Below are 25,957 nucleotides of genomic sequence, written 5' to 3'. Positions count from 1 at the left end.
AATGGTATATGGGATGTGTTGTCGTTGTTGTTGTTGTTGTTGTTGGTGCTGGTGTTGTTGTTGTTGTTGGTGCTGGTGTTGTTGTTGTTGTGTAGGCCTGGACGGTTCTCTCGAAGAAGCCTGCGCGGCATGGCCACAGCCGATCAATCTCGCAGGAGCGATCCAGAGATCCCTCACATCCAGGATGGTGTACCCCCGCCTTCATCAAATCAGGGCCCCGACAGAGTTAGAGAGAGGGAGACAATAGGGAAAGGGCCGGTCCATGCGGATCGATCGGCCCTATGACCGTGACCGCACTACCGGTACTCTGATAAATCCGGGCAGCAGGGAAGAATGGCGAAGATTAGTTCCCTGACATGTGCTGCGGGGTATAATTAACTTGAAAAGGCATCCCCGATAGTTGTTGGGATGTGTGTTGGTACTGGTACTACTACTACTACTACTACTACTACTACTACTACTACTACTACTACTACTACTACTACTACGCCACGCCACGCCATTTTGCTGCTCCTCGAGCCGTGCTATTTTCGACATTTCCATCTCACCCTCTTCCGTTTTCGTTTGTATTTTTGGTTTATTTGGGTTATTTGAACCGAGTTGGTTCATTTTGTTACTTTACTTTGACGTCCCGTTTGAGTTATTAGTCCTTTTGTGTTCGGGCCTAGCCGCGGCGTGCGGCCGCACCCGTGTGGGACTAGTTTTGCCGCGCCCGATTTGCGGCGTATCACAAACTGTTTGACTGCCTTGTTTTTGCTTAATCACCCTTGACTTTCTGTGCTAAATTTGCATAGTTTTGGCGATTAAGCCGATAAGTTATTTGCTCAACGCGCGTTTGATTATCCTTTTGAGTTAATCATCAGCATACCGGTACGGTCGTGCTAAAATAAACAGAAGCTCGCGAACGAGCTCATTGGTATTTTTTTTTCCATTTTCATTTGACGGGAAATATACCGTTAATAGTAATCATGCCTCTGGATGGTACGTGGGCAAAAATGGCCGCTACTACCTCTGGTGCAGGTGGGAACCGCCCTGCCCACCCGTTTAAGGCGTTAACAAGGAAGCACGGGGTGAAATGCGAGTTGGGACAAATCACCCAAATAGAGGCCTATGTGAACGCACTCGCTAGTGTGGTTGATCCAGCAACGATAGTTGCAGCCTCGAAAATGTATGGACAAGCTGTGTTCTTTCTTAACTCAGAGGCTGCAGCAAACAAAGCCATTGAGAAAGGGATCAGTGTGGGAGGACTCTTTGTACAAGTCGAGCCGCTCTCAAGTCTTGGTACAAGGATAATTATATCTAATATACCTCCTTACGTGCCTGACAATGTCGTGGTGCCTTTCCTGGAACGACTGGGAGTGTTGAGATCACCCATCAAGCCTGTGTCTTTGGGCTGTCATGAGCCCTCCCTACAACATGTCTGGTCTTTTAAAAGACAAGTATCCATTGAATTGGGAAAGGAGGCTGAATGTGAGGGGTCGTTTGTTATTCCTTTTGACGGAAAGAATTACAGGGTGTTTTATATGACAAACGAACCCCGTTGTTTTGTATGCAAAGCGAAGGATCACAGGAGAGCAGACTGCCCCACCATCATTAAAGAGGTTGCAGCTCCTCAACGTCCAGATCAGCCTCGAGAGGATCCCAGCGTCACTGTAGGTAACCTAAGAGAGGCGGTTGCTCCTTTGTGCTCGAGGGCAGTGGACCCTCAAGAAAGTTCTATACCAGCTTCTCATCCCAACTCTTCTGATGCCATAAATCAATGGCAGGCAGTGGGAGCAGGGAAGGCAAAGAGAGCACAGAAGAGGAAATCAGAACCCGCAGAGGATGGGACCACGGAACACCCTGGTACAATTGAGGATGACACGGGAAGTAATGTGTCAAAGGGATTTGTAACGCCTAGTATTCTGAAGGAGAAAAGAGTGGTAACCCAATCTGAAGAAATGGAAGAAGAAGAAGAAGAGGAAACTATTCATCAAACGACAGGATATGGAGAGTCTTCTCTCTCAGATCCACCCAAAGACAGTTTGAAGAATGAACAGGAAGGGAGACCGTCAGGTAGTAAACCCAGCACGGAAAAGACAAACAACCTAGAGGTATCTGACTTGACAGGGCCAAACGATACTGTGATGTTGGCTCCTGAGAAAATGCATCCAATAATTACAACTGCAACGAAGCTTCAAAATAAACCAGGGATTGAAACGTCTACAAGAGCAGTTCTGAACCGAAGGATTAACACCGAAGTTTCAAAGGATTCTGAAGTAGCATTCATCGGAGGGACAGACAGAGAGAAGGAACCAGACACACAAGCATCAATAAAGTTGCTGGCACTGACCGACATCTCAGGTGATGTCACTTCACTCACTGTTGGCGCAGAAAGGGGAATAGTTGAGCACATCTCTATTTTACGACCCCAAAAGGTTGGATCTCCTATACCAACTGAGGAGGAGGCATCCATTCCCACAGGTGTAGCAACGTCCGCCGCATCAGAGCGAAAGGAGCGTTCCTCTGCGCCAGAAGATTATGCCAAGTCAGCCTTGAGAGACAACATGGCAGAAGACTTGACACATTGTACAAGTCCAAAGGAGAAGGATCTTGAACCTCCAGACAGCGATGATGAGGAAAGTATTGGTGATGGGGAAGACTATCAAGGGTCACTGACTGGTTTAGAGACAGACCTACCGGCAGGGCGCCATTCCTGCATTCCCAGCCAGGAGATACTCGAGTTCCTGGAACAAAGCTTGCATAGCAGGAAGAAAGTGGAAAATGCGCTGAAACGGTGGAAAGATTATGACTTGCTAGTGCATTCCTTGTATGCACTAAGGAGAGAGGGACATAAAACAAGGACTTCAGGCTCGGCCGAACAAGCCCGAGTCAGGAAGTTTCTAGCAAAGTTGTTGAGTTACGGGCCTGAATATAAATTCGTTTAGGAGGATGAATTTCACAGAAACAAAACTCTCAATACAACAATGACATCAAACTTACGAATAGGATCATTGAATGTCAATGGCTGTAAGGATGCATTCCGTGTGCACCAGGTATTGTCATTCTGTGTGAAGGAAAAACTTGAAGTAACCTTTTTGCAGGAAACCCACACGACCCCAGAGGCTGCATCCCGATGGGAAAACCAATGGGAAGGCTTGGCCTTTTTCAGTCACCTAACGGACACATCTTGTGGAGTGGCTACCCTCTTTTCACCAAAGAGGAAACCTGAAATACTTGTCGTAAAGGAAGCCAGTGTGGGGCGGTTGCTACATATAAAAGCAAAGTTTGAAGAATTTGTTGTCAATTTCGTCAACATTTATGCACCTTGTGTAGGAGTTGCAAGGGGGATTTTCTTCAACCGGTTGCAGAGATTCATGCTCACCTTGCCTGGTGAAGAGTGTGTAATTCTTGGAGGAGACTTTAATTGCACTCTAAACCCCTCCCTTGATCGAATAGGTCAGGAGCCGCATAATCCCTCTGTAAGAATATTACAACAAACCATAACACTGTTAAACTTGAGGGATACTTGGCACATACAACACCCCACAGACAGAACATTCACGTATACGAGTATCAGAGGTGGTCATATATCACAATCCCGGCTCGATAGAATTTACGTGTCTCACCGTTGGTGTAAGAGTGTCAGTGACTCCGGCATAAAAGTTGCCCATTTCACAGATCACAACTTGGCCTGGATTAAGTTTTCCCTGGCGGAAACAAGGCGAGGCCCTGGCTTGTGGCACCTGAACAATGCTTTAAGTCAGGATGAAGCCTTTTTGTCAATCTTTTTGAATTTTTGGCAAGCCTGGAGGAATAAAAAAGGAGATTTTTGCTCACTTGGATTCTGGTGGGATGTAGGCAAGGTACGATTGAAATTGCTGTGTCAGGAATACTCGTATGGATCGAGCAAAACACTTGGGTTAGGGATCAAAAGACTGGAAGAGGAACTGCTGCACCTTGAGAAGCACCTGGCCACACTTACCTCTACTGAACTGCAGGCATACCAAGAAAAAAAGAGCACCCTTAAAGCATGTAGTCGTGTGAAGGCACGAGGGGCATATGTGCGCTCTCGTTTGCAGTTTATTTCTGAGGATGAATATGTCCTGAATTATCTCAAAGGGGTGGAAAAACGCAAAGGTCAATTCAGGGCTATAGCGAGTGTTCTCGCAGAAGATGGTCTCTTGCTCAATGGCTCTGAGGATGTTCAAAAACGAATTAGAGCCTTTTACGCTCAGCTGTATTCGGGTAAGAGCACAGATGCAGGTGCAGGTGGCACTTTGTGGAGTAGTCTTCCTGAAGCCTCTGTAGAAGACCGGGAGCAGCTGGAGACTCCATTATCTCTGGAAGAATTGAAAACCGCCCTGCACAGCCTATCAAGAGATAAAGCCCCTGGCATGGATGGCTTATCATGTGAATTCTATATAAAAGTATGGGACTTGGTTGGACCTGATTACCTAAGCGTAGCTCAGGAAGCATGTGATACAGGTATAATGCCCCTTTCTTGGCGTCGAGCAATGCTGGTCTTGATTCCCAAGGAGGGTGACTTGAGAGACTTGAAGAATTACCGCCCTGTGTCTCTGCTGTGTGTGGATTATAAGGTCATGGCTAAAATGTTGTCACTCCGTCTTGGACCAGTCCTGACAAAATTAGTCAGCCCGGACCAATCTTATGCCATTCCAGGCAGGACAATACATGACAACATATCCCTTGTCAGAGACCTGATACAGTATGCGGACATGACTCGGACTCAAGTCGGATTTCTTTCCTTGGATCAGGAGAAAGCCTTTGACCAGATGAACCATGAGTATCTGTTTGAAACCTTGCTAACATTTGGGTTGGGGAGGAGATTTGTAGGCATGATTCAGACGTTGTACATGTCGGCAGAATGCCTAGTCAAAGTCAACGGTTTCTTGCTCGCGCCCTTTCCATTTAAGAGAGGAATAAGACAAGGATGTCCCCTGTCCGGCCAATTATATTCCCTATGTATCGAACCCTTCCTTTGTTTGATGAGAAGAAGGCTAACTGGCATTGTGGTGCCACACAACAGGGTCAACCTCAAACTTTCTGCATATGCAGATGATGTTCTCGTGTTTGCCAGTAATGCAAGGGATATGCAAATAGTTTATGATTGTCAGCAGGTCTATTCAGCAGCATCGTCTGCTACAATCAATTGGAGGAAAAGCTCGGGGCTTCTAATTGGACAAATGCAGGTAAAGGAGTTACCAACACTTTTTCAGAAATTGACCTGGAGTCGCAATGAGCTCAAATATTTGGGGGTGCACTTATCCACTTCCCATGGGTCCTCACCACTCATTAACTGGAACACTTTAGGGGACAAGATCGAAGCAAAGTTGAGAGACTGGAGTGGACTACTAAAAGTCCTGTCTCTGAGGGGAAAAACACTCCTTATTAAACAGTTTATAATTCCGAAGTTAGTATTCAGGCTCTCTTGCATAAGCACTCCAGAGGAGTTTCTGGTTAAGATGCAGAGGAAGCTACTGGACTACTTTTGGAATGGTAAACACTGGGTTTCCCTGGGCATTCTGAGCTTGCCTTTTTCAGAAGGTGGACAGTCTTTTCCCTGCCTTCGAAGCCACTACCACGCATCCAGGCTGAAGACCATACAACGTTACCTACATGTGAACCCTGCACCGCAATGGTGCTCACTGGCATCATACTTCTTCAGCAAAGTGCTCAATCTTGGGTACAAAAGGAATCTTTTCATCATTACATCTCGGAGCCTGTCTAGTGCTACATTGCCTCCTTTTTATCAAGAAATGCTGAAGGCTTGGAATGTAGTCGACGTACAAAGAACAGTTCCTTATCCAGGCAAGGACCTGTTAGAAGAACCGCTCATTCTCAACCCTCTTCTACAGGGCCCAACTCTGGCTTCCTTTTCAGTACGAAGGAGCCTCTTAGCTGGTAGCATATCCACAGTGGGAGACCTTCTGAACGATGGTAAGAGAACGCTTTTACCCAAGGAACTCGCAGCGAAAATGGGCCTGAGGACAATCAGGATCCCCTCCAGGATACTTGAAGAGGTCAAAAGCTCCTTGCCTCCCGATTGTCTGGAATATCTAGAGAATCCCAAAGAGGGTGATGGATCTGGACAGATGTCCATCGGTAACTTCATGGATTTTAAAATCCGACCACGATGTTGCGAGCTCTCTCAGCCAATACCTGCAAACAATATGAGTAAGACCCCTGGCACAGTGGAAATGTCGTTCTGTGGGCTATCAAGGAAAAATATATACCTGCTAGTGATCCACTCGCTCCATTATATAGCTCTTGCAACCCGACTGGATACTCCCTGGCGTGAGATTCTTCCACTTCCTTCGACTGTTCATCCACGTTGGGATTCACTCTATCTCTACCCAACGCCAAGAATGATGGCAGACTTAAGTTGGAGGTTGCTACATGGTGCACTGAGCTCTGGATCTATGATGCGGCACTTCACTAACGTCTCAGAGGATTGCTGCTTTTGTGGTGAAAGGGAAACTATATTTCACATATACCTTCAATGCCACCGTCTTGAACCAGTGTTCTTACTGATGAAAAATCTTCTCTTGCGCTTCTGGCTTCACTTCTCTCCAACACTTTTTATCATCGGGCACCCGGTAAAGAAACTAAGCAAGTCACGAGATCTCCTTGTTAACTTTATTTTAGCCTGTGCAAAAATGGCAATATATAAAACCAGGAAGGCAAAAATTGAGAAAGATGTGGTGGAACACAGTTCTGTATGTCTGAAGGGCTTAATACGCTCACGCATTATTTCGGAGTACAAGGCGGCAGAATATAGTAACACTGTTCAAAAGTTTAAGGAAACCTGGACTATAAATGATGCACTTTGTACGGTCTCCCCACAAGATATTTTGCTCTTATTTGTATAAATGTGTTATTTGGCATTCTTTTTGGTGTTCTTTGGCGTTCTTTTTTTTTTGGTGTTCTTTGGCGTTCTTTTACCTTCCCCTTATCTGTCTTGGTAGTGCTTTCTCTTCAAAATGCTCTACCTTGGCTACTGTAGTTCAAACCATGGACTTGCAGAGATGAGGAATTGAGCGACATTAAACTGGGAACATATGTTTGCCTGAGCTTGCATGAGCTCTGAACGCAAATCTCTGTAACCTTTCCAACAAAAGCACTACTACTACTACTACTACTACTACTACTACGCCACGCCACGCCATTTTGCTGCTCCTCGATCCGTGCTATTTTCGACATTTCCTTCTCATCCTCTTCCGTTTTCGTTTGTATTTTTGGTTTATTTGGGTTATTTGAACCGAGTTGGTTCATTTTGTTACTTTACTTTGACGTCCCGTTTGAGTTATTAGTCCCTTTGTGTTCGGGCCTAGCCGCGGCGTGCGGCCGCACCCGTGTGGGACTAGATTTGCCGCGCCCGATTTGTGGCGTATCACAAACTGTTTGACTGCCTTGTTTTTGCTTAATGACCCTTGACTTTCTGTGCTAAATTTGCATAGTTTTGGCGATTAAGCCGATAGGTTATTTGCTCAACGCCCGTTTGATTTTATCCTTTTGAGTTGATCATTAGCATACCGGTCCGGTCGTGCTAAGATAAGCAGAAGCTCGCGAACGAGCTCATTGGTAGTTTTTTTTTTCATTTTTTTTTTTCATTTTCATGTGACGGGAAATATACATTATACCGTTAATAGTAATCATGCCTCTGGATGGTACATGGGCAAGGATGGCCGCTACTACCTCTGGTGCAGGTGGGAACCGCCCTGCCCACCCGTTTAACTTTAAGACGTTAACAAGGAAGCACGGGGTGAAATGCGAGTTGGGACAAATCACCCAAATCGAGGCCTATGTAAACGCACTCGCGAGTGTGGTTGATCCAGCAACGATAGTTGCAGCCTCGAAAATGTATGGACAAGCTGTGTTCTTTCTTAACTCAGAGGCTGCAGCAAACAAAGCCATTGAGAAAGGGATTAGTGTGGGAGGACTCTTTGTACAAGTCGAGCCGCTCTCAAGTCTTGGTACAAGGATAATTATATCTAATATACCTCCTTACGTGCCTGACAATGTCGTGGTGCCTTTCCTGGAACGACTGGGAGTGTTGAGATCACCCATCAAGCCTGTGTCTTTGGGCTGTCATGAGCCCTCCGTACAACATGTCTGGTCTTTTAAAAGACAAGTATCCATTGAATTGGGAAAGGATGCTGAATGTGAGGGGTCGTTTGTTATTCCTTTTGACGGAAAGAATTACAGGGTGTTTTATATGACAAACGAACCCCGTTGTTTTGTATGCAAAGCGAAGGATCACAGGAGAGCAGACTGCCCCACTATCATTAAAGAGGTTGCAGCTCCTCAACGTCCAGATCAGCCTCGAGAGGATCCCAGCGGCACTGAAGGTAACCTAAGAGAGGCGGTTGCTCCTTTGTGCTCGAGGGCAGTGGACCCTCAAGAAAGTTCTATAACAGCTTCTCATCCCAACTCTTCCGCTGCCATAAATCAATGGCAGGCAGTGGGAGCAGGGAAGGCAAAGAGAGCACAGAAGAGGAAATCAGAACCCGCAGAGGATGGGACCACGGAACACCCTGGTACAATTGAGGATGACACGGGAAGTAATATGTCAAAGGGATTTGTAAAGCCTAGTATTCTGAAGGAGAAAAGAGTGGTAACCCAATCTGAAGAAATGGAAGAAGAAGAAGAAGAGGAAACTATTCATCAAACGACAGGATATGGAGAGTCTTCTCTCTCAGATCCACCCAAAGACAGTTTGAAGAATGAACAGGAAGGGAGACCGTCAGGTAGTAAACCCAGCACGGTAAAGACAAACAACCTAGAGGTATCTGACTTGACAGGGCCAAACGATACTGTGATGTTGGCTCCTGAGAAAATGCATCCAATAATAACAACTGCAACGAAGCTTCAAAATAAACCAGGGATTGAAACATCTATAAGAGCAGTTCTGAACCTAAGGATTAACACCGAAGTTTCAAAGGATTCTGAAGTAGCATTCATCGGTGGGACAGACAGAGAGAGGGAACCAGACACACAAGCATCAATAAAGTTGCTGGCACTGACCGACATCTCAGGTGATGTCACTTCACTCACTGTTGGCGCAGAAAGGGGAATAGTTGAGCACATCTCTATTTTACGACCCCAAAAGGTTGGATCTCCTATACCAACTGAGGAGAAGGCATCCATTCCCACAGGTGTAGCAATGTCCGCCGCATCAGAGCCAAAGGAGCGTTCCTCTGCGCCAGAAGATTATGCCAAGTCAGCCTTGAGAGACGACATGGCAGAAGACTTAACACATTGTACAAGTACACCAAAGGAGAAGGATCTTGAACCTCCAGACAGCGATGATGAGGAAAGTATTGGTGATGGGGAAGACTATCAAGGGTCACTGACTGGTTTAGAGACAGACCTACCTGCAGGACGCTATTCCTGCATTCCCAGCCAGGAGATACTCGAGTTCCTGGAACAAAGCTTGCATAGCAGGAAGAAAGTGGAAAATGCGCTGAAACGGTGGAAAGATTATGACTTGCTAGTGCATTCCTTGTATGCACTAAGGAGAGAGGGACATAAAACAAGGACTTCAGGCTCGGCCGAACAAGCCCGAGTCAGGAAGTTTCTAGCAAAGTTGTTGAGTTACGGGCCTGAATATAAATTCGTTTAGGAGGATGAATTTCACAGAAACAAAACTCTCAATACAATAATGACATCAAACTTACGAATAGGATCATTGAATGTCAATGGCTGTAAGGATGCATTCCGTGTGCACCAGGTATTGTCATTCTGTGTGAAGGAAAAACTTTAAGTAACCTTTTTGCAGGAAACCCACACGACCCCAGAGGCTGCATCCCGATGGGAAAACCAATGGGAAGGCTTTGCCTTTTTCAGTCACCTAATGGACACATCTTGTGGAGTGGCTACCCTCTTTTCACCAAAGAGGAAACCTGAAAACTTGTCGTAAAGGAAGCCAGTGTGGGGCGGTTGCTACATATAAAAGCAAAGTTTGAAGAATTTGTTGTCAATTTCGTCAACATTTATGCACCTTGTGTAGGAGTTGCAAGGGGGATTTTCTTCAACCGGTTGCAGAGATTCATGCTCACCTTGCCTGGTGAAGAGTGTGTAATTTTTGGAGGAGACTTTAATTGCACTCTAAACCCCTCCCTTGATCGAATAGGTCAGGAGCCGCATAATCCCTCTGTAAGAATATTACAACAAACCATAACACTTAAACTTGAGGGATACTTGGCACATACAACACCCCACAGACAGAACATTCACGTATACGAGTATCAGAGGTGGTCATATATCACAATCCCGGCTCGATAGAATTTACGTGTCTCACCGTTGGTGTAAGATTGTCAGTGACTCCGGCATAAAATTTGCCCATTTCACAGATCACAACTTGGCCTGGATTAACTTTTCCCTGGCGGAAACAAGGCGAGGCCCTGGCTTGTGGCACCTGAACAATGCTTCAAGTCAGGATGAAGCCTTTTTGTCAATCTTTTTGAATTTTTGGCAAGCCTGGAGGAATAAAAAAGGAGATTTTTGCTCACTTGGATTCTGGTGGGATGTAGGCAAGGTACGATTGAAATTGCTGTGTCAGGAATACTCGTATGGATCGAGCAAAACACTTGGGTTAGGGATCAAAAGACTGGAAGAGGAACTGCTGCACCTTGAGAAGCACCTGGCCACACTTACCTCTACTGAACTGCAGGCATACCAAGAAAAAAAGAGCACCCTTAAAGCATGTAGTCGTGTGAAGGCACGAGGGGCGTATGTGCGCTCTCGTTTGCAGTTTATTTCTGAGGAGGAATATGTCCTGAATTATCTCAAAGGGGTGGAAAAACACAAAGGTCAATTCAGGACTATAGCGAGTGTTCTCGCAGAAGATGGTCTCTTGCTCAATGGCTCTGAGGGTGTTCAAAAACGAATTAGAGCCTTTTACGCTCAGCTGTATTCGGGTAAGAGCACAGATGCAGGTGCAGGTGGCACTTTGTGGAGTAGTCTTCCTGAAGCCTCTGTAGAAGACCGGGAGCAGCTGGAGACTCCATTATCTCTGGAAGAATTGAAAACCGCCCTGCACAGCCTATCAAGAGATAAATCCCCTGGCATGGATGGCTTATCATATGAATTCTATACAAAAGTATGGGACTTGGTTGGACCTGATTACCTAAGCGTAGCTCAGGAAGCATGTGATACAGGTATAATGCCCCTTTCTTGGTGTCGAGCGATGCTGGTCTTGATTCCCAAGGAGGGTGACTTGAGAGACTTGAAGAATTACCGCCCTGTGTCTCTGCTGTGTGTGGATTATAAGGTCATGGCTAAAATGTTGTCACTCCGTCTCGGACCAGTCCTGACAAAATTAGTCAGCCCGGACCAATCTTATGCCATTCCAGGCAGGACAATACATGACAACATATCCCTTGTCAGAGACCTGATACAGTATGCGGACATGACTCGGACTCAAGTCGGATTCCTTTCCTTGGATCAGGAGAAAGCCTTTGACCAGATGAACCATGAGTATCTGTTTGAAACCTTGCTAACATTTGGGTTGGGGAGGAGATTTGTAGGCATGATTCAGACGTTGTACATGTCGGCAGAATGCCTAGTCAAAGTCAACGGTTTCTTGCTCGCGCCCTTTCCATTTGAGAGAGGAATAAGACACGGATGTCCCCTGTCCGGCCAATTATATTCCCTATGTATCGAACCCTTCCTTTGTTTGATGAGAAGAAGGCTAACTGGCATTGTGGTGCCACACAACAGGGTCAACCTCAAACTTTCTGCATATGCAGATGATGTTCTCGTGTTTGCCAGTAATGCAAGGGATATGCAAATAGTTTATGATTGTCAGCAGGTCTATTCAGCAGCATCGTCTGCTACAATCAATTGGAGGAAAAGCTCGGGGCTTCTAATTGGACAAATGCAGGTAAAGGAGTTACCAACACTTTTTCAGAAATTGACCTGGAGTCGCAATGAGCTCAAATATTTGGGGGTGCACTTATCCACTTCCCATGGGTCCTCACCACTCATTAACTGGAACACTATAGGGGACAAGATCGAAGCAAAGTTGAGAGACTGGAGTGGACTACTAAAAGTCCTGTCTCTGAGGGGAAAAACACTCCTTATTAAACAGTTTATAATTCCGAAGTTAGTATTCAGGCTCTCTTGCATAAGCACTCCAGAGGAGTTTCTGGTTAAGATGCAGAGGAAGCTACTGGACTACTTTTGGAATGGTAAACACTGGGCATTCTGAGCTTGCCTTTTTCAGAAGGTGGACAGTCTTTTCCCTGCCTTCGAAGCCACTACCACGCATCCAGGCTGAAGACCATACAACGTTACCTACATGTGAACCCTGCACCGCAATGGTGCTCACTGGCATCATACTTCTTCAGCAAAGTGCTCAATCTTGGGTACAAAAGGAATCTTTTCATCATTACATCTCGGAGCCTGTCTAGTGCTACATTGCCTCTTTTTTATCAAGAAATGCTGAAGGCTTGGAATGTAGTCGACGTACAAAGAACAGTTCCTTATCCAGGCAAGGACCTGTTAGAAGAACTGCTCATTCTCAACCCTCTTCTACAGGGCCCAACTCTGGCTCCCTTTTCAGTAAGAAGGAACCTCTTAGCTGGTAGCATATCCACAGTGGGAGACCTTCTGAACGATGGTAAGAGAATGCTCTTACCCAAGGAACTCGCAGCGAAAATGGGCCTGAGGACAATCAGGATCCCCTTCAGGATACTTGGAGGTCAAAAGCTCCTTGCCTCCCGATTGTCTGGAATATCTAGAGAATCCCAAAGAGGGTGATGGATCTGGACAGATGTCCATCGGTAACTCCATGGATTTTAAAATCCGACCACGATGTTGCGAGCTCTCTCAGCCAATACCTGCAAACAATATGAGTAAGACCCCTGGCACAGTGGAAATGTCGTTCTGTGGGCTATCAAGGAAAAATATATACCTGCTAGTGATCCACTCGCTCCATTATATAGCTCTTGCAACCTGACTGGATACTCCCTGGCGTGAGACTCTTCCACTTCCTTCGACTGTTCATCCACGTTGGGATTCACTCTATCTCTACCCAATGCCAAGAATGATGGCAGACTTAAGTTGGAGGTTGCTACATGGTGCACTGAGCTCTGGATCTATGATGCGGCATTTCACTAACTTCTCAGAGGATTGCTGCTTTTGTGGTGAAAGGGAAACTATATTTCACATATACCTTCAATGCCACCGTCTTGAACCAGTGGTCTTACTGATGAAAAATCTTCTCTTGCGCTTCTGGCTTCACTTCTCTCCAACACTTTTTATCATCGGGCACCCGGTAAAGAAACTAAGCAAGTCACGAGATCTCCTTGTTAACTTTATTTTAGCCTGTGCAAAAATGGCAATATATAAAACCAGGAAGGCAAAAATTGAGAGAGATGTGGTGGAACACAGTTCTGTATGTCTGAAGGGCTTAATACGCACACGCATTATTTCGGAGTACACGGCGGCAGAATATAGTAACACTGTTCAAAAGTTTAAGGAAACCTGGACTATAAATGATGCACTTTGTACGGTTTCCCCACAAGATACTTTGCTCTTATTTGTATAAACTAGGGCGTGCCCGTACGTGGGTGCAAAAAAACATGCGTGCAAACAACAACAACAAAAAAAAACTTTGAAACCACGTGGCAGTAACGACCACAGAACCCCCCCCTCTATTTACATGAAATGGTTTGGTCCATTCGCAAAGCCAAAGCGAACGGCTTGCGAGTACGGTGACCATACCTTGGGAACCACTTGTCCGATTAATTTCAAACCTTGAAAAGGCACATCCTCGGGTCCCCAGCAATATACCTGGCAAGTTTCAAGTATATCGGACCCGTGGTTGTCGAGAAACAGCGGTCACAGACAAACACACAGACACACACACAGAGATTACTGGAATTATAGATAGACTAGGGCGTGCCCGTACTTGGGTGCAAAAAAACATGCGTGCAAACAACAACAACAAAAAAAAACTTTGAAACCACGTGGCAGTAACGACCACAGAACCCCCCCTCTATTTACATGAAATGGTTTGGTCCATTCGCAAAGCCAAAGCGAACGGCTTGCGAGTACGGTAGAACCCCCCCCCCTCTATTTACATGAAATGGTTTGGTCCATTCGCAAAGCCAAAGCGAACGGCTTGCGAGTACGGGTAAATAAATCGCCATAGCTCGGTAACTACTTCTCCGATTAATATGAAACCTTGAAAAGGCACATCCTCAGGTCCCCAGCAATATACCTGGCAAGTTTCAAGTATATCGGACCCGTGGTTGTCGAGAAACAGCGGTCACAGACAAACACACAGACAAACACACAGACATACAGAGATTACTGGAATTATAGATAGATGTGTTATTTGGCATTCTTTTTTTTTGGTGTTCTTTGGCGTTCTTTTACCTTCCCCTTATCTGACTTGGTAGTGCTTTCTCTTCAAAATGCTCTACCTTGTCTACTGTAGTTCAAACCATGGACTTGCAGAGATGAGGAATTGAGCGACATTAAACTGGGAACATATGTTTGCCTGAGCTTGCATGAGCTCTGAACGCAAATCTCTGTAACCTTTCCAACAAAAGCACTACTACTACTACTACTACTAGTCTTTCCTGGTAGCTTTCACCACGTGGTGGCCATCTTGGAAAAAATATCCAAAAAATCGGGAAAATATATAATAGTTGTGCCCTTCGTTTTGAAAATCCCGGACGAGAGCCTAATAATTTATTTTACCTGGCCTCATTAAAAAGTATTCATTTTATCACCTTTCAGTTCAAATCTTGACTCGAAATTGTCACCCTGGTGGTTTTCATGCAAGGTCATGTATCAATATGTATCAATAGGTTGTGCTGGAAAATCGGTCTGCTGGGACTGAACGTTGGTGGACTTGTGTGTGAAGAGGATAATGATTCATCCTGATTAAATTCATAAATGAACAGGATGATCTGAGCAAATGACGTCATGAGACAACACAAGTTTGAATCTTACGTACAATCCGCTTTAAGATATTCACATCCCAAAATACATGCACTACATGTAATGTAATCCATCATCAATCTTCTCCATGATCAAATGTCAAGTCGTGATAAGGAAATGTAAATGCAGGAAAAAAATCAATTCTGCACGACACCTTGGACATAGTCCCAATACTACCTGGGGAGAGGAATCATCACATGGACATGTGTGTCGGTCTTTTTGAAGCCTGTCAATTTAAATTGGTATAAACGCATCGCTCCGGTAATATATACCTCGCCTTGTCTTTTCTGAATCACACTATTAGTACCCAGGTGATGATAACACGGAATTCTCCTTGAGATGTAACCAAACTTCCACTGTAATGGATGGCCACAGACTAAGGTCCTGCCATCAATCAACATCCAACAGGGAGTCAAAATTGGTTTATTCTTTTATGACTTGCATTTTCCCCTCACACCGACATATAATACACATTTATACAGAGAAAATTGGGGTCTACCCCCACCCTGAACCCCTGGGAATATGATTCTTTTTCTTTCTGCATGGCACACCCCGAGCACGACCACCAGAATTCAACTCATTCAGCCCAGCAGTTCAGGTGTATATAGAAGTGAAACAATCTCTAACGACATTCGGTGGAGAGGATACGTACCTCCATCAGACTGAACAGTTTGTTTTTGAATACCAAGTCGAGGCTCGTGTAAGATCTAACACAAAGAACATATAATAAGGGAGTGGAAGACAAGAGGAGGGGGAGAGAGGAAAGTACAACAACAGTAGGGAACAGGGACATCAGGAGATCTGTGGAAGGGCTGGGGCGGGGTACACGTGATAAACAAGATGGATACTACTATGACTTTCAGGAAAGAAAACAGGGAATATGGTGGATTTGGGGTGTATTAACGGGGCTATAAAGGCTCAAGGTTTTGTATGGGAGAAGATATGAGATGGTGGTGAACAGCTGTTTTGAAGACCTGGAGGGAGGAGTGGGATTGAAGAGAGTGAGGGAGTTTGTTCCAGGGGCGGGAGAAAAGATGAACAAATGAGTGGAGATGAGGAGTGATCCTGGATTTAGGTAGTTTCACCAGAAGGGGGTTAATGGTGGAAGGTGTGAGCCCTATAGAAACCTGCGAGGGTGGGGGTAGGGAACAAAGCACTAAAAGAGCGAGGGTCCAAGACCAGAATGGAGGTGTTAGAAGGCAAAGAAACCACCGACCTGCCTGCGATGGTGAAGTGCTTGGCCCACTCAGCTTCATCGCCGGAGATTCCAATGATCTTGAAGGCCTTGGTTTCCATGGCTTCAAGCTGAGCAAGATGTGAGGCAGGGGAGCCAGCCCAGAGGGGAGAGCAGTGCTTCATCAGGCTGTGGATGAAGGCCTTATAGGTGGATGGGAGCTCAGGTGTGCCAAGGAAGGACTTTGTACGATGGAGGATGCCCAGGCAGCGACTGGCTTTCTAGGCCAGCTTGGAAATGTGGTTTGTCCAAGAAAGATCATAGCTGATAGTGAGTCCCAGGAGTTTGATCTGAAAAGAGATTGTTGAGAATCTCATCAGATCCCAATGATTGGAACGGTCTTTTTACATGTCTTGTTTAGCATGACAAAAAGTTTTCCTCTTGTTTAGTATAAAGACGTCTCGTTTATTATGAATATGTCATGTTTTTGTTTTTTGTATACAAGATCGAGGCTCGGGTAAGAGCTAACATCGATCACACAAAAACTAACGGACACCCACAAAACATACTATAAAGGGAGCGGGGGAAAAGATGGGGAGAGAGGGGGAAGCACACAAGTACAACAGCAGAGAACAGGGACATCGGGAGATCTGTGGGAAGAAGAGGGCTTGGGGGGAGGAGGCATGGGAAGGGGGGGGGGGGGTGGCGGGTGGGAGAAGTATAAAACACATGGACACTGCTAGAACTTCCAGGAAAGCAAGAAGTTGGTATTTCCAAAAAAATGAATCTGAGGTGAATTAACGGGGGTAGAAAAGATCAAGGTTTTGGATGGGGGAAGATAAGAGATGGTGGGAACAGCTGTTTTAAAGACCTGGAGGGAGGATTGGGATTGAAGGGAGTGAGGGAGTTTGTTCCAGAGGCGGGAGAAAAGGGGAATGAAGGAGTGAAGGTGAATAGAGAGTCTTGATTTTGGCAGTTTAACCATAAGAGGGTTGCAGGCAGATCTTGTGCGACCTGAAGGAATATTTGAGGGACAGAGCACAGAGAGAGCTGGAGGAGCAAGGCCGGAGAGGAGTCGGTAGAAGACGGAAAGACCACCAACCTGCCTGCGGTGAGTAAGTGAAAGGCCCTCGGAGTTAGCTTCATCGCGGGAGATTCCAATGATTCTGAACGCTTTGGTTTCAACAGCGTGAAGACGAGCTAGGTGTGAGGCAGGAGCACCGGCCCAGAGGGGAGAACAGTATTCCATTGAGCTGTGGATGAAAGCCTTGTATGTGGTGAGGAGCTCAGGTGATTTTGAACACGAATTGGAAAACAAACCTGTAGTTTAACAATATGTTGACTGAATTTGGCCCGATCGCGCATGCTCAGACAGAAAATCAAATCAAAATTGAAAATCATTCCAAATAGGAAACTCACTGTATTAAGGACTTTTTAAAGGACACAAACAACAAGCACGTATAACTAATATACAGTGCTTTCAGAAAGTATTCACACCCCTTGAGTTTCTCACATTTTCTTGTGTTACAGACTGAGTTTAAATTGATTTAATCGAGATTTTTTTTGTCACTGCTCTACTCATAATACCCCATCATGTCAAAGTGGAATTTTTTAAACAATTCTACAAATTAATTGAAATTAAAGGGTAAAATATATTGAATCAGTAAGTATTCAATCGCTCTGCTATGGCACTCCAAATTGAACCCAGGTGCATTAATTTCCATTGATCATCGTTGAGATGTCTCTACAACCTGATTGGAGTTCACCTATGGCTAAATTAATTGATTGGACATTATTTAGAAATAAACACACCTACCAAATTCCCTTTCTAGTTTCCTGGCGGTTTTATATCCTTTGGAAGCTGTTAAAGACATACTAGGAAGTGTCCCCTTACCATCCCTCTCACTCTCTCAGTGTAAATAATGTAAGAGTTAAGTTGGGATTGAAATTTCACAAGAATGCAAGTACTCTTGGAGAACACCCCCCCATCCTCAAGTACTCCTCGAGGATACGCCCCATTCTCAAGAACTCCTCGAGGACACGCCCCCATCCTCAAGTACTCCTCGAGGATAGGCCCCATTCTCAAGAACTCCTCAAGTACTCCTCGAGGACACGCCCCCATCCTCAACTACTCCTCGAGGACACCCCCCCATCCTCAAGTACTCCTCGAGGATACGCCCCATTCTCAAGAACTCCTCGAGGACACGCCCCCATCCTCAAGTACTCCTCGAGGACACGCCCCCATCCTCAACTACTCCTCGAGGACACGCCCCCATCCTCAAGTACTCCTCGAGGACACGCCCCCATCCTCAAATACTCCTCGAGGACACGCCCCCATCCTCAAGTACTCCTCGAGGACACGCCTCCATCCTCATGTACTCCTCGAGGACACGCCCCCATCCTCAAGTACTCCTCGAGGACACGCCCCCATCCTCAAGTACTCCTCGAGGACACGCCTCCATCCTCAAGTACTCCTCGAGGACACCTCCCTAACCTCACCTTAAAAATGAGACGTGGAAATTTTGCATTTGATTTAATTTATAGGAAAACAATTGGGTTGTAGAAAGGTAAAAGGTATAAAAATAATACTTCAAGGTGGTAGGGCTGCCAGGATGGCCGAGAGGTACACACCTGGCTCCAAGCCGTCTTCCCTGGGTTTGAATCCTGACACAGCTATGAGCTGTCATCCCGGTATTTCGCAGTCTGGGTGATATATATGTGTGTGTGTGTATGTGTATGTGTGTGTGTGTGTGTGTGTGTGTGTGTGTGTGTGTGTGTGTGTGTGTGTGTGTGTGTGTGTGTGTGTGTGTGTGTGTGTGTGTGTGTGTATGTGCCATCCATCGAATGGATGCTAGCCAGGTGTCCCGTCTGCTACCATTAGTTGATGGATGTTAATGATCCCACCGTGCTCTTCGCCAAGAGAGCCTTGTTATCACCGGCACCCGTTCTCAAATTATATAATTCCTGCCCTGACTAACTGCTAGGAAGGCAATGGAAAACCACCCAGTATCACCCTTGCCAAGCAGCCAAGGATCATTTCCCTTTTGGGCGGAGAGGAAGACAGTTTAATTAGAAAATGGACACATTACGCTTCATACACAATGGGTGCCAGTTTGTTGGATATAAAATGGCTTCTAATTGCAAGTTGTCACTGCTCGTATATAGAGACTATAGTTCAGTTTGTAGGAATGTAGGAGAATACTGTTACTTTGTAGGGGGTAGGCAGTGATTACTTTAGACTAGGTAGATTAGTGTGCTCTGATTGTCGTGAAGAAGAAGAACCACCATGTAATAAGTAGGGATCCGGTAGACCGTGTGTTCGGATTAAGGTGTATCTTCGTCCCCATTATGAGGAGTGGGGTATGTAAACTAGCACAGTGATTATGGGTAAATTATCCCTTGTATGTCGTTACCTCGACATTTATTACTTTGTTCCTTTTTGCCAATACACCACACATAGAGCTAGAATCGCGCATTTAATGGCACTAATTATAAAGCCTACCGGAAGCAGGACATCAAGCACTATGGTTGATAACGCCAACTTGGAGAGCAACATCGAAGCGGGCAGGCCAACGCTATGTCCGGAGGAGCCGCGATTGGGTGGGATTTCTGATTGACGGGAAGGACTGGGAGGGAGCAACTCGCTGATTGACAAAGCACGACCGCTGATGTCAGAGAGCGGCGTGTAAAATAGTTGGAGCGGTGGACATTTTCCCTTCTCGTTCTGGATGTTAAAGCGAACGGTTGTTCTTGTTCTATGCAGGGGGACGCTTCATCATAAACGCCCGCGTTCCGAGACTTTGCTGGTGGTCGTGAAGTGGCGGAAGAGCCGCGGACGGAGAGCTGCACGTTTCCAGGCAGGAACGACGCATGGACGAGCGCTGCCGGCTCACTGCAATGCGAGACACAGCGAGGCCTGGGTTCCCGCCAACGAACGGGTGGTTCCCACGAACAAGCGAGCGGTTCCCGCCAATGCATCGGGCGATTTTGACGACCCCTGACGAGACCCCACCAGTGATCAGAGTTAAGTGCACACACACACACACACACACACATTTATTTTCAGTTATCCTTCCCTTTCGTCTGTTTTGAAGTCTGTTTGTGGGAACGTCCCATTTAGTAATTGAGTTTATCGTGCGTTTCTTTGTTACCGGCATTTATTTAACTAAACGTTTCTTTTTGTACATTTAAAAACCGTGTTGTTTGAGTTAATTTATACAGGCTGAAGACGTCAGGTGGAGGCCGTTCAGGTAAGTGCTCTTCAGCATCCTCCTCCTCCTCCTTTTCCTCCCCTTCCCCTCTACGCCCCCTGCGTGTGTTAACTCGGCCACATTTTGAACCGAGTGCCTCGGAGTAAAGCTCGTTTGACTATCCGTGCTACCCTAGGGTGAGCACCAAGGGTAGTCACACGATAATACATTCGTTTCCGATATAATGAAGTTTTCTCATTTACTTAAATGGACGAAAAGGAAGTTATTCGTTGGACGGAATAACTTGTGGTTATAAGATTATTTATTTTTACTTCTGGTGGGTATGCAAAACATCGACACTTAGCTTATACACCGCCCCTGAATCTTCGTGCTTCCACTCACATAAGGCATTATCAAAGCGTCCTTCTCTACACCTCACATGTTCATAGAAATATATATAGTGCAAGCAATAGTAATTACTCCCAGGTTTCTTGTTTTGAGTAAAAATCATTTCAAATGGAGTGTGGAATCTTTATGACGTTTGCTATGAATATCCTTTGATAGCGTAATAGTAATTCACTGTTAAGACTGCAAAGGTTTCTCGATGAATTAAGTGGATGGAAAATGTAATGATGCGTTGACAGAATTGACTGATAGGTTGAGGTTTTTTTTTGACAGAGAACTTTTTTAAAACTTCTGGTAAGTGGCTGAACCAAGCACTCTAAGTATATACACCACATGTGCACCGAAAATGCAAATAACGTGAATTGCATGTATTTTGACATTTGTAAACCTCCCCCTGCACTGTATGGACCCAAGAACCTTAAATGATGTATCGTTCAGGATTGTACGTGCTGGGGTTAAGACGTTCAGAGGCAGTCAGGCAACTTGCATATATATATATATATATATATATATATATATATATATATATATATATATATATATATATATATATATTATATAGTTACGGCGCAGGGTTCGGGTCCACTATGAGGGTGAGGGTGTTAGTCTCCGTTCCCTCCCGAACTTCCTGGACCTGAGGCTGCCGTGCATGAATAACGTTATATTTCGGCAGGTTGCGAACCAGCAACTACGAACGTCAATTGGTCCATCGCGTGATAGCAGGGTCCAATCTACTAACTCCACTTACCTGTACCACGTGACGGTATCACTTGGGGAACGTACCTTCCCTCCAGCGGTGTAGGCCTACCACTTTCTTTTGTTCCTGGATGGAAACTTAGACGGCCGAGCAATCGTTGGTATCCATCGAGCTGAAGCTAATTTTCTTACGGCCGATCGCTACTCTGGGTGTGAGCAATGGCGGACCAATGGAAGAAAAGACATTCACGGACAGAGGGAAAGGAAACTTTTAACAGTTAAATTTATTTACAACTATGTATAGTGCAACTTATCGATAGGAAAGAAAAAAGGACAAGAGGCAGAAACTTAGCTTATTCTATGCCTTATGACGATCACTATGAATAAACACAACAAGGGTGTGCAGCACACATTCACGGGGGAGTGGAAGGGGAACGAACATTGGGACCCTGTTACCAAATTGTTATGATTTTACCAGATGCTTCGCCTCACGACGACCTTTGTCTTGACCTCACCAACGAGCACCAGGCCGGTGAATGGCAGTCCCCAACACGACCAGGCAAAGGCGATCCCCAGCACTAACACGAGCAGGTAAAGGCGATCCCCAGCACTAACAAGACCAGGCAAAGGTGATACCCAGCACAAACACGAGCAGGTAAAGACGATATCCAACACAAACTCGAGCAAGTAAAGGCGATCCCCAGCACAAACATGAGCAGGCAAAGGTGATCCCCAGCACTAACATGAGCAGGTTAAGGCGATCCCCAGCACAAACACAAGCAGGTAAAGGCGATCCCCAGCACAAACACAAGCAGGTAAAGGTGATCCCCAGCATGAACACGAGCAGGTGAAGGTGATCCCCAGCTCGAACACGAGCAGGCAAAGGTGATCCCCAGCACTAACATGAGCAGGTTAAGGCGATCCCCAGCACGAACCCGAGCAGGTAAAGGCGATCCCAGCATGAACACGAGCAGGTAAGAAGCATCAGGAACTCGGCAGAATGAGTTTGTCGAGAACCGTGCAGGTAAGAGCCAGTACATGTGGAGAGAGAGTACGTCGTGATCTTGTGCAGAGTAAGAGTACATTGTGGCCTTGTGCAGAGTAAGAGTACATTGTGGCCTCATGCAGAGTAAGAGTATGTCGTGGCCTCGTGCAGAGTAAGAGTACGTCGTGGCCTTGTGCAGCGAGAAGGTTACGTTGTGACCTTGTGCAGCAAGAGAGTCCATCATGCACATGTGCAGCGAGAGGGAACAGAGAGAGAGAGAGAGAGAGAGAGAGAGAGAGAGAGAGAGAGATTAGCCAGGAGGCCACGTGCACAGAGAGCCACAAACACGTGCTGAGCGAACAAAGTCCAAAACCTTTCTGTCTAGCTCTGGCGAGAGGTGGGGCTGTTTTAGGGTGTTCTCCGGGCTGCTGATTGGTGGAGTGTCGCTTCCCCTGCTCCCACAAACCCTCTCAAAGGGTCTTTTAACTGTTGCTTGGATGGTATGCCTTTCAGCCTGTGTGCATTGCCTGGCAAATTATCCCCTTATGAGTGAATGGCCTGTTTTTCCCATCCTCAACGCATAACGACATACTAACCCATATAAGAGGAATGGACTAAGATAATGTTGTGCAATGAAATAACTATTCTCAGGGACCTGTATAGTGGTCTCAGGGACCATTACTTATTAGCTATTTCCCAAAACCACAACAATATATATATATACAGTTGTGGCCACAAATATTTGCACCCTTGCACTTTTTTCAAATAATACACCATTTCTTCCAGAAAATTGTTGAAATTAAAAAATCTTTTGGCATACAACAAAACAACAACAGGCATTTTAAGACCATTTTCCCTGCAAGAGCGGGGGTTAGCCTTGCGGTCCCCATGACAATCTTCTCCATTTTGCCCTATTTTCTGCATCTCCCCTTGTTAACGCCCTTGCCCGCATTTCTTCTTCGACCATCTTTAGCCAAGTCTTTCTTGGTCTTCCCCGTCCTCTACTTCCTTCTACATTCATTTCCATCACTCTTCTCAACCAGTCACTTTCATCCTTCCTCAACACATGACCAAACCATCTCAAACTGTTTCACTTCACAGCATCCATCACAGGCTCTATTCCCATCATCTTTCGCAATTCATCATTTGTCTTCCTCTCTCTCAACGATACTCCACACAACCACCGAACCATTCGCATTTCCACCCTTTCCAGCCTTCGTTGCTGCCCTACGTTCATTACCCATGTCTCGCTCCCATAAATCATAACACTTCTCACACATGCAGCATACACCTTTCCCTTCAGCTTCAACGACACTCCCCTCCTCGTCAGCACGCCACTCAGTTCCCGAAACTTCTTCCATGCACATCTCACTCTAGCATCCGTCTCACTCTAGCTACACCTATTGTGATATCTGACGGGTTATATTTACACTGAATTCCCGTTTCTACCAATATACACTCCAAAAAAATTGCTCATTTGAAGTGAGACATCTATGAACCCGTCAGTAAAGGGTACCCAGTTATTGTGATATGTATAATGTCTGTGTAGTCCGTCAGGTACGACCCCAAAATTGAGCCACCGGTACCACTCGGGGTGGCCAAGGTTCATGGGTACCATATGAAAGCTCTGCTATTCAGGAACACATTTCTGCCTGGTAGCAGTCTGTAAGTAGTAGCTTTCACCTTGAAATATGATGTTGAAAAGGCCCCATATTGGTTCGATTATTAGCAATATGTATATGTTGTACAAACATACTAGGCTTGAGAAGATCACATGTCAGCTCTTGCAAACAGTTTATTTTGCATTTACAGCCACCTTACATTACACTTTAATCATCATCATCATCAAAATGAAAATAACTCGACTTTTCATCAAAATAAATGAATTAATTTCATCAAAATAAATGAACATAATCATGGAAATCATTAGCATTATGAATTGCACAAGAATCATTAATAAAGATCTTCAAGTTCATCAACATCATCAGCATCATCCTGCACAACCGTGTCCTCTCCCTCCTCAGACGGCTGGTTGTCACATGTCTTTAGTTTGCAGGGCTCGGGGCACCTGAGGTTATTCATCAAGCAGGTGCACCCAGGCAGTCGGCATGACCTGGAACAGTCACAAGAAAGGAGTTATATTCCAGCTTCTGGAGCTGGTGAACTGTCTAACCAGTCACATTTGTAGAGAGACGATGCTTTGTAGAGAGACTAGCACAGATGCGGTTTTTTTATGTCCATGTAATGTTGACTTTGCCTGGGATCCATATTTCAGATACAGTGTTGCACTGATGTCTTCCGTGAAGACCAGTAGGAGCAGAAACACATCAGTGTCATCAGCTACGAGTACCATAGACTGGAAGCCTTGAACTGCTGCATGTGCCGCATGTAACATGAGTCGCGTATCTGCCTCTTCTTGTGAAGAGCGGAGCTCTGGGACCAGAACACTTCCTTCGTGTGTGATTTTGAAGCAGTCATCTCCAGAGATTATATAGAGAACCTTTCCTCTTAGTTGTTCTGTGTATTTTGTCTGCTTCCACTCTTGTGCGAGAAATTCAATGAGACTGGTTTTGTTTGGAGTTGCTGAGAGAAATTTCTTCCACTGGACTACTGTCTGCTTTGCTGTGATGTTCTTCATCTGTATCGATCCAGTGTTTGATTGTCTGGCTTCTCTTTCCACTTCTTTGATGGAATTCTCTCTGAACGTATCAAAGACAATATCAATACTAGAGGATGGAGAAGCTTCGTTGAGAGTCTTTGAGAGTATGAGAGAGGCGATGTCACCAAACGTCTTGTACTCACTTTTTGTCTTGTGCACAAGTGCTATTCCATCAATGAGACACGCCGACTCTGGTTGTATGAATTCCACGGGTGAGATGTTTTTCCTGAGTTCCTTGGCGAGAGCTAATTTGTTGGTTTTCCTTGGTATGCCATCTGCAGTGGCTCGGTACCTTGGAAGTGGACCCAAGGGATGCTTCAGAACCTCTCACATGTCAAGCTGTCTTGTCTGTGCCATCACTAGCTCTTCGGAGGGAATTCCAGGATTCCAGATCCCTTGGTGAAGTGAGACCAGTATGTGGATCCTCACCAGTCGTGGGAATAATGCAAATCGCTTCCGTGCTGTCCATTTTTGAATTGACGTAAAATTAATGAAATGGCATTATAAATAATCACAGCAATTTCTGAAGTGTCAGGAAAACAATAATGAAGTCAGTAATCCTGCAAGGAAAATACGAGAATACTCGTATATAGTGGTGAGAAATGTATATTTTATTACCTCCGCCACCAAATGTGGATGGAGGTTATGTTTTCATCCCTGTCTGTCCGTTTGTGAACAAAATATCTCAAAATGTTGTGGACGGATTCAAACGACATTTAGCAGACATTTAGCGTATGGGACAAGGACGAAATGATTAGATTTTGGTGAAGACCCGGATCCGGATCCGGCTCCTATAAATTTTTAAGTGATTCTTCACCATTGTGGGATCGGACCAAAAACGATACATAGCAGGATACTCAAGAAGTTGTGGACCGATTTGGACGAAACCT

This window comes from Myxine glutinosa, chromosome 11 (genome assembly GCF_964187855.1).
Source record: "Myxine glutinosa chromosome 11, kmMyxGlut1.1, whole genome shotgun sequence".
NCBI classification, from domain to species: Eukaryota; Metazoa; Chordata; class Myxini; order Myxiniformes; family Myxinidae; genus Myxine; species Myxine glutinosa.
The sequence above is the reverse complement of the archived record's forward strand: the minus strand, read 5'-3'. Positions refer to the sequence as shown.